This window comes from Hemicordylus capensis, chromosome 6, assembly GCF_027244095.1.
Source record: "Hemicordylus capensis ecotype Gifberg chromosome 6, rHemCap1.1.pri, whole genome shotgun sequence".
Lineage (NCBI taxonomy): Eukaryota > Metazoa > Chordata > Lepidosauria > Squamata > Cordylidae > Hemicordylus > Hemicordylus capensis.
Window position 1 is genome coordinate 143,782,694 of NC_069662.1, and position 7,566 is coordinate 143,790,259.

At 44.6% G+C, this 7,566-nt stretch overlaps 1 protein-coding gene across 9 annotated transcripts in view; it reads right to left on the reverse strand.

Moving 5' to 3' along the window:
- Positions 1-7,566, reverse strand: part of ODAD2 (outer dynein arm docking complex subunit 2) — a 139,540-nt gene that overhangs the window by 10,941 nt on the left and 121,033 nt on the right. The gene's annotated exons all lie outside the window — the stretch shown is intronic.

Genomic DNA, 7,566 nt, shown 5'->3' on the forward strand with positions numbered 1-7,566 from the left:
CCCCCTCCACTGCAAATTAAGCATCATCATGCTCAGCTGGGTGGCCACACCACCTGGGACAGACTGAAGAGGATTTGCGGGGGCCTCAAGGGACGTGGAGGCCCGAAGTCAGGGGTAAGAGCACCTTTACCTACAACTCTCAAAATTCCTGGCTATTGACCACGGTGGATAGGGATTATGGGAGTTGTAGTCCCAAAACAGCTGGTGGGGAAAGTTGAGCAGGTCTGGTCTAGGACTGAACTAAGACTTTGGAAAGGATTCAGAGAGCCATGTGCACTTTACCAAATGCTTGGTCATCCATACCAGGGCTTCTCCAATCTGCAGGAGGCTTTACACACATGGCTTTACTCCCAGGAGGGCCAAAGTTGAAGAGACCCTGAATTTAAGATAAGCCCCTTTAAAAATAGAGGTTAAATATAGATTATACCTGTATTTACCCCAAAGGAACAGCATTCTGAATTTCAGATCTCCCTGCCCCCAATTTCTAACATCAAAAAAACTTGGGGAAACCTAGACTTGGATTTGGGTAAACATAGAACCACCTTTTGTTCCTTGGAGGAAGGGAAGGATAAATATGCAATAAACAAATATATGTAAACAGTGTAAATCATTTGAGATTCGCAATGTGGCCATTGACCCACAAGGGAGCGAGGCTCAGGTGGAGCAAAGAGCAGGACGCGAGATGCCTCAGAGAAGCCTCAGAAGGAGAGGAGAGCTGGTCTTGTGGTAGCAAGCATGACTTGTCCCCTTATGAATTGGAGACTAGAAGTGTGAGCACTGGAAGATCTTCCCCTCAGGGGATGGAGCCGCTCTGGGAAGAGCAGAAGGTTCCAAGTTCCCTCCCTGGCATCTCCGAGATAGGGCTGAGAGAGATTCCGGCCTGCAACCTTGGAGAAGCCACTGCCAGTCTGTGAAGACAATACTGAGCTAGATAGACCAGTGGTCTCACTCAGTATATGGCAGCTTCTTATGTTCCTATGTAACAGAGGACAACCACAGCAGAAGCAATAAAAAGAAGGAAAGAGAAGCAGAAGAGCCATTAATGTGGCGTCCGCTCTGCCCTGGGGACAAGAGGGTCTGGAGCATGGCCCTTGTGCCCCCCCCCGCCTGCTCAATTGGTTCCATGATTACAGACCTTCCCCTTTTCCCACAGAAGTCAAGTTTGAGAAAGGGAAAGAACCTGCAATCAGGAAAGCAGCTGAGTGGAAATGTCCTGGCTCCATGATTTGGCACATGCAAACTGCAGCAGTGGGCCGATTGGGTGGCTTTCCTGACTGCAGACCCTTTTCTATCTATCTACATGGCAGCAGAGATGCACTTGCTCCATTAGCTGGTATGGAAAATGGAGACAGGCCTGTAATTAGGGAAAATCTTAATAAGGGCCATAGTTGCCCCTGCGCTGGTGTGGGATAAGTTTGTCTTCCTGCCTATCAATTACCATCCTGACTGCCAAATGTTCCCCTTTTCTAAACACTGATCCATTGACTTTTGTGGGTAAGAGGAAAGGCCTAGAGAAGGGCTACACAACTTCAGCTCTCCAGCTGTTGTTCAACTACAACGCCCATCATCCCCAGCCACACTAGCTAATAGTGAGGGATGATAGTAGTTGTAGGCCAACATCCGCAGGAGGGCTGAGGTTGCACAACCCTGGTCTATAGTCAGGATAACAGTTAATGGGGCTGCTCTCCCTGTGGTCACCAGGCACACAAGTTCAGCTGAAGACCAGTTTGAGAAGCATTCACCCACATCATTAAAACAACAGAGTATTGGAGTCTATATACTGCTCTAAATGTTTTGGCATGCTAGTTAGAAAAAGTCAAATCACCAGAAACATTCAGAGAGTTCAGAGAGTCTTATGGGATATAAAATTCATCCCCTGAAAAGCAATAGGCAGCTCTGATAATCTGGAAAATATGAAGCCAAAGGTCTTATAGCATACTTTCATCTGAAGCACTTTTTTCCTAATTTTATTTTATTGTAGGGTTTTGTTTTGTTTTTTGAGAGAGAGATTAAAACAGAAAGAAGGCCCCTGGACTGACAGATAGGACAAAGATATATATACACACGTACTTACTTCAGTTCACTGGAAACTCATTTTACTAAGATTAAAAGAGAAGCCAGGTTACTTACCATATGTAATAGGCATTAGGGAGAGTAGATTTTGCCAGAACTGTTGCTTTTCTCCTTGCAATGTACATTATCATTTCACCCCTGGGACTCACCTCCCCCTAACCATCACTATCTCCTTCACTTGGCCTTTTATCTGCTGTTGATTCTCTTTCCCATATTTATTTCAATTGTTTTAGGGTGGTGTTTTTTTGTGTGTGTGAGCATGAATTTATCTTTTTCTATAGACTAATAGAAATAGTAGAAAAGGAAAGGTATGGCAAATTTGGAGAACAGTTACTAATCAGAGTTCTGCTTTTCCAAGTCCTAGCTTTCTGTTAATATTTTATTACCCTGAGTGCTTTTCCAGGCCATATTTAAAAGGGCCATCTAAAGACTGTATAAAACACAAGAGTACAGATCTAAAATACTTGGTAACTGCTTGCCTAGGTGTCACAAAAGCCTTTTCCTCGGTGGGCTGAAAGCAAAAAGAGAAAGCCCTTCTCAAGAATGCCTCTACAGCTACTTCTCCGCTGAGTTTTAGGAGACTTTTAGGACTCGCTCAAAAATCAGACAATGGGGCTATTCTCACGATCAGCAAAAATTGGGTTAGGAGAGCCTAGCCCTATTTTTGCTGATCGTGTAAACCACTGGGCTCGCAGGCGAGCCTGGTGGCTTACAAGCGGCTAGCCCGCTTTTGTAGCCCTCCCCAAAGCCCGGGTTTGCAGAGCGAGCGCTCTGCAAACTCGGGCTTCCCGATAGTGAGTAGCCCCCCGGAGGGGAGACAAAAAGCCACCTCCCAGCTCCGGAGGTCTCCCCAGTATGCCCTGCGTGCTCATCCCCCGCGCAGCCCCCGAGGTCCCCAGTCCCCACCGGCTCTGTCACGGAGCCGGCAATCATGTGGGCGGCCGATCCAGCCGCCAGGGCTCCCTCCCTGCTCGTGTGCAGGGAGAGAGGACTTAGCCCGCTCTCCCTGCGCACTCTCAAGAACTGGGTCTCACTGATCGTGAGACCTGGCTCAATGACTTAAAAAAACAGTAATTAATGAGGTCATTCCACACAATCAAAAACTGTGTTCTCCTTGAGTTTGGGAGCTGTGTATGCTCTCAATTTTCGGTTGTGTGGAAGCCAGGTAAGAGGAAAACCTGGGTAGAAGTGATTGTGTGGAAGCAAGGTAGGAAGAAAAGCTACCCAGGTTTTCCTCCTATTTTGTTTCCACACAATTACTTCTACCCAGGATTTCCTCTAATCTTGCTTCCACACAACCAAAACCCAGGTAAAACATAGTTTTTGATTGTGTGAATGACTTCAATACATTCAATGACACGATAGCCAGCAAAATGAAAAGTAGCATTAGATGTCTCTAAACATCTGGTGAAACAGTAAGACAGTTCAGTTCACACAATCCTCAGTAGGGTAGGACATTGTCCTACCCCATGTTCAGGAGCTGTGTGTGCTCCTGACAGTTGATCATCTGTGCAGGAAAAGCAAGATAGGAGGCGGAGGAAGTGATCGTGCATGAAGCTTGTGCTGGGTACGAGGGCTTTTCCGCCTACCTCATTCAACAGCTGGGCACAGCTGCTGGGTAGGACAGAGCCCTTGCATCCAGCGCAAGCCTCCCACACAGTCACTACTCCGCCCTCCTATCTTGCTTTTTCCTCATAGATGATCAAAAATCAGGAACACGCACAGCTCCTGACTGGATTATGACATGTAGAGGCCCTTAGTTATGGGGCTTAAAACGCCCCATAGCATTACCAGATATATAGATAGGTGGATGAATAGATAATTCTAACAAAAAGGAAATAGAAAATAGAAATGAAAATAGAAATAACAAAGCTTTATTCTTATACATATACTTGGCAAAGATACAACAAAAACTAGTAATCTAACAAAAAAGCTATCTTGCAATAAACCTATTTGCATTAGAAATACCTTTATATGAAAATACATTATTTGTTACTTAGCATTTATGAAAACATTTAATGTACAGAAACATGAGCAGTTACACAGTTCAGCATTACTAAACTGAAAAAGCAATACTATATATAGCTTGCATATCACATAGTATTGCTATACAGTATAGCAATACTATATTTGCTTGCATGGCCAATGCAGTGTAGTGGCTAGAGAAGGGGCGGAGCCACCACTGGGTGAACAGGTTCAAAGAACCTGGGCCGCAAGCGTGGCCCCAGACACGCCCCCCGCATCTGACATCAGACACAGGGGCATTATTTCAGTCCCAAACAAAATAATGGGACTTATTATCCCATTAATAATAGGATAATTATTTATCCCATTAAATAATTGGATATTTAATGGGATAATAACAGCTGAAGCGACTTTCCCTGCCTTAAAGGCAAGGAGAGCCACTCCTGGTCCCACTGCCAATGCAGCGGGGCCGATCAATCTCCCTCCCAAACGGGTCCCTGAAACCCCGTTTAGGAGAGAGATTGGCCTGCATTGCATTGGCAGCATGGCCGGAACGGCTCTCCCTGCCTTTAAGCAGGGAGAGTCAGCATGGCCTGCGCTGCTCAGAGCAGTACCGGCCGATCTTCTTTCCAAACGGGGCCTCCCTCATCACTCTTGGATGTAATGAGTGCCCCTGACCATGCTACTTTTTCTGAGTTGTAAGAGGCTAACAGTGTCACCAACTGGAGGCATACCCATAAAACAGAGAGGTACATCAAAAAGATGGCAATCTTTAAAAACCAAAACAATCTTTAAAAATGCAACCATCAGGCATAAAATTACAAGTGTCAGCATCTGAGCGTATTTACCAACAACTATGCCTCTATTCCAGGGCTGCACAACTACAGCCTTCCTGTGGATGTTGGACCACTACTCCCATCATCTTTGATTATTGGCCACTGTGGCTGGGGATGATGGGGGCTATAGTCCAACAACAGCTGGAGGGCCAAAGGTGTGCAGCTCCCCCCCACCGAAACAGGCTGATTATCAAAAGGAACAAAATATTGAACTGAGGTTGAAGTAATGGGTTGAAAAAAATATCTAATTCCTATATTCTGTATACCTCTGCAGGGAGGATCAACATCATTATTTGAGATCTTTGCTCACCTGTAGAGTAGAACTGAACAATAGCTTTGCTGGTCTCATCCTCAGGGCCCTATCTAGTCCTAAATTGTCCCACCAGCTGCTGGACTTCAGAAATTTTACAAGACTAAAGATTGTTAAAGGTGCTGCATGACCCAAAGACTACAAACAGATATATAACCTTCAGCATTTGCTCAGTGTCTGCCAAGTAAACTGCCAGAAAAGAATGAAATGCATTCCTTTTCTCTGCATCGATGACAACATGAATGAAGACCTTTTCTGTAAAAATTGAATACCCCTCCCCTATTTCTTTCACTTTCATAAAAGCAGATATGTCTAGCAGGTGCTGTTTGCATATAAATACACATGAACTTAAACACCCTGGTAAGTTACTTGAAATTACATTTTTTGTAGCTTGTTGTGATGGCCAATTCCAGACAGTCTGGGAAGAGACTCCCAAGAAATTGTAGAGATCCTACAGTTTCAGAAGGAAGTATCCATGCACGGTTAATGCTCCAGTAAGACGGAGACTCCAGAGTGTTAATTCAATAGGTACAAACTTTATCAAATCAGTAAATTAAGCTTGCAGTTTTCAGGCCGAACTAGATCATATCATCAGTGAATGCCAAAAAGACTAGTCAAGAAGTCTGAAATGCCATTTTTATTGTTATTTCTTATGTTCGGCTTCTGTTAATAGTTTCTTTTGCAAGGAAACTATTTTTGCGCAGTTTAGTGCCAAAAATAATGACCTGGCACCCTGCCTTTATGTGCTAAGCCCAATATCTGCCAGTTAAAAGAAATCCATTTTGTTAACTATACATTTAATGTTTTTCAAGAGAGCACTGTTTACAAATAATGTTCTTTTTTTGGCTAGGTCAGCTTAGAAAGGCCTTGGCCAGAGTCAAAAGGGTTGTATGTGATGTTCCAAGTGAACAGCACAGGGGACCTTCTGCTCCATCATAACAGCTGCAAATCCTCCTGCCCCCACTGCAAACCCACTTCTGAGGATCAGGGGTGGGCAGGTGGGCAAAATCCTCGGGAGCTACACGCAAGGCAGCCCAGGGAGATCTGCACAGGAGGGAAATCACTGACACCCCCCACTCGGTGCAAGTATGAAAAGGCTTTCCACTCTCACAGAGGGCTCTTTGGCTCTCACCCTTGCTTTTTATTAAGTCTCCCAAACTGAAATTGGTCTTAAAACAATGGCAAGAAGCTGCTCAGTGTGTTTCTGTGGTTTGGAAAAAGGGCCAAGTCGGAAGGAAAGGACATTCCCTGCATTCTGTGAAGCAAGATAAATACAGAAGAGAAACCTAGATGAAAGATGGAGCTGTTATCTATGGCCCGTGCCAGATTCTTGGACTTTTTGGCAAATCCTGTTAAGGTTGGAAGAACAGCAACCTTTTCCATTGAAATGAGCAGTATATATTTGGGTTTAGCATACCTTGTTTATACATTTTGAACCTTCAAGACTGTCTATTTAAAAATGTTTTAATGATTCCTTCTGTGCAAATTGGCTGCAGCTCCATTTATTTGAAACGGCTCATTTATCACCAAAAGAGCTGCAGGGCACAGCTTCTGTTGAGCTGCTCCAGCAAACCTACAGCTTAGTGGGACAAGCATCTTTTTATAAGACTAAAAGATATTCAGAACATGCCAAGATGAGGAGGATGCCAATGTCCAAACTGGTTAGCCAAATGTTCCTAAATTAGAAACTTTCCAGAGGGGAGAGCTAAGGCAATGATAAGCCCACCTCAATGGCTGTTCCCATCTCTCACCTGAGATTAGACTGACCATGAGCTGGTTCACATCTACAGGCTGTTTTATCACTCTGTCCAATAACTGGCAGCTGAATGTGTGAAATGATGTATATTAATTTGAAAGTTCTCTCTGTGGAATTAGATCTGTAGTGGCCCCTATATACATGGAAGCCCTCAAGAGATGAGCCTGTGTGGACCAGTCCTCCATCACAGCTCTTGCTGGCTGCCCCAGGCTTTAGAAAGCCAGAATCCACAACGCTGAAGCCAGAAGCATCTGAATTGTACTAATTAAGTTCCCATTGCAAATACAAAAACAATAAACTGAATTCAGCTCAGATGTCTGCTCAGCTGTATGACAAACCCAACACGATGTTTGGCAAGTGTTACACACACACACACACACACACACACACACACACACACACACACACACACACACCATATAAACACACCCTGTTTTTGAGAAAAGACACATCAATAGGGATGAAGACTGAGCTCACCTAATGGAGCAGAGTTTAATGAAAAATATTTGCACCTTGCCAGTACCAGGCCAGCCCAAGAATTTTTGGCACCCCAGGTGAAGTCCAGCTTTGGCATGCGCGCACACCCATCCCTGTCACTTGTGTGGGTGGTGCCCACTCAGTGTACT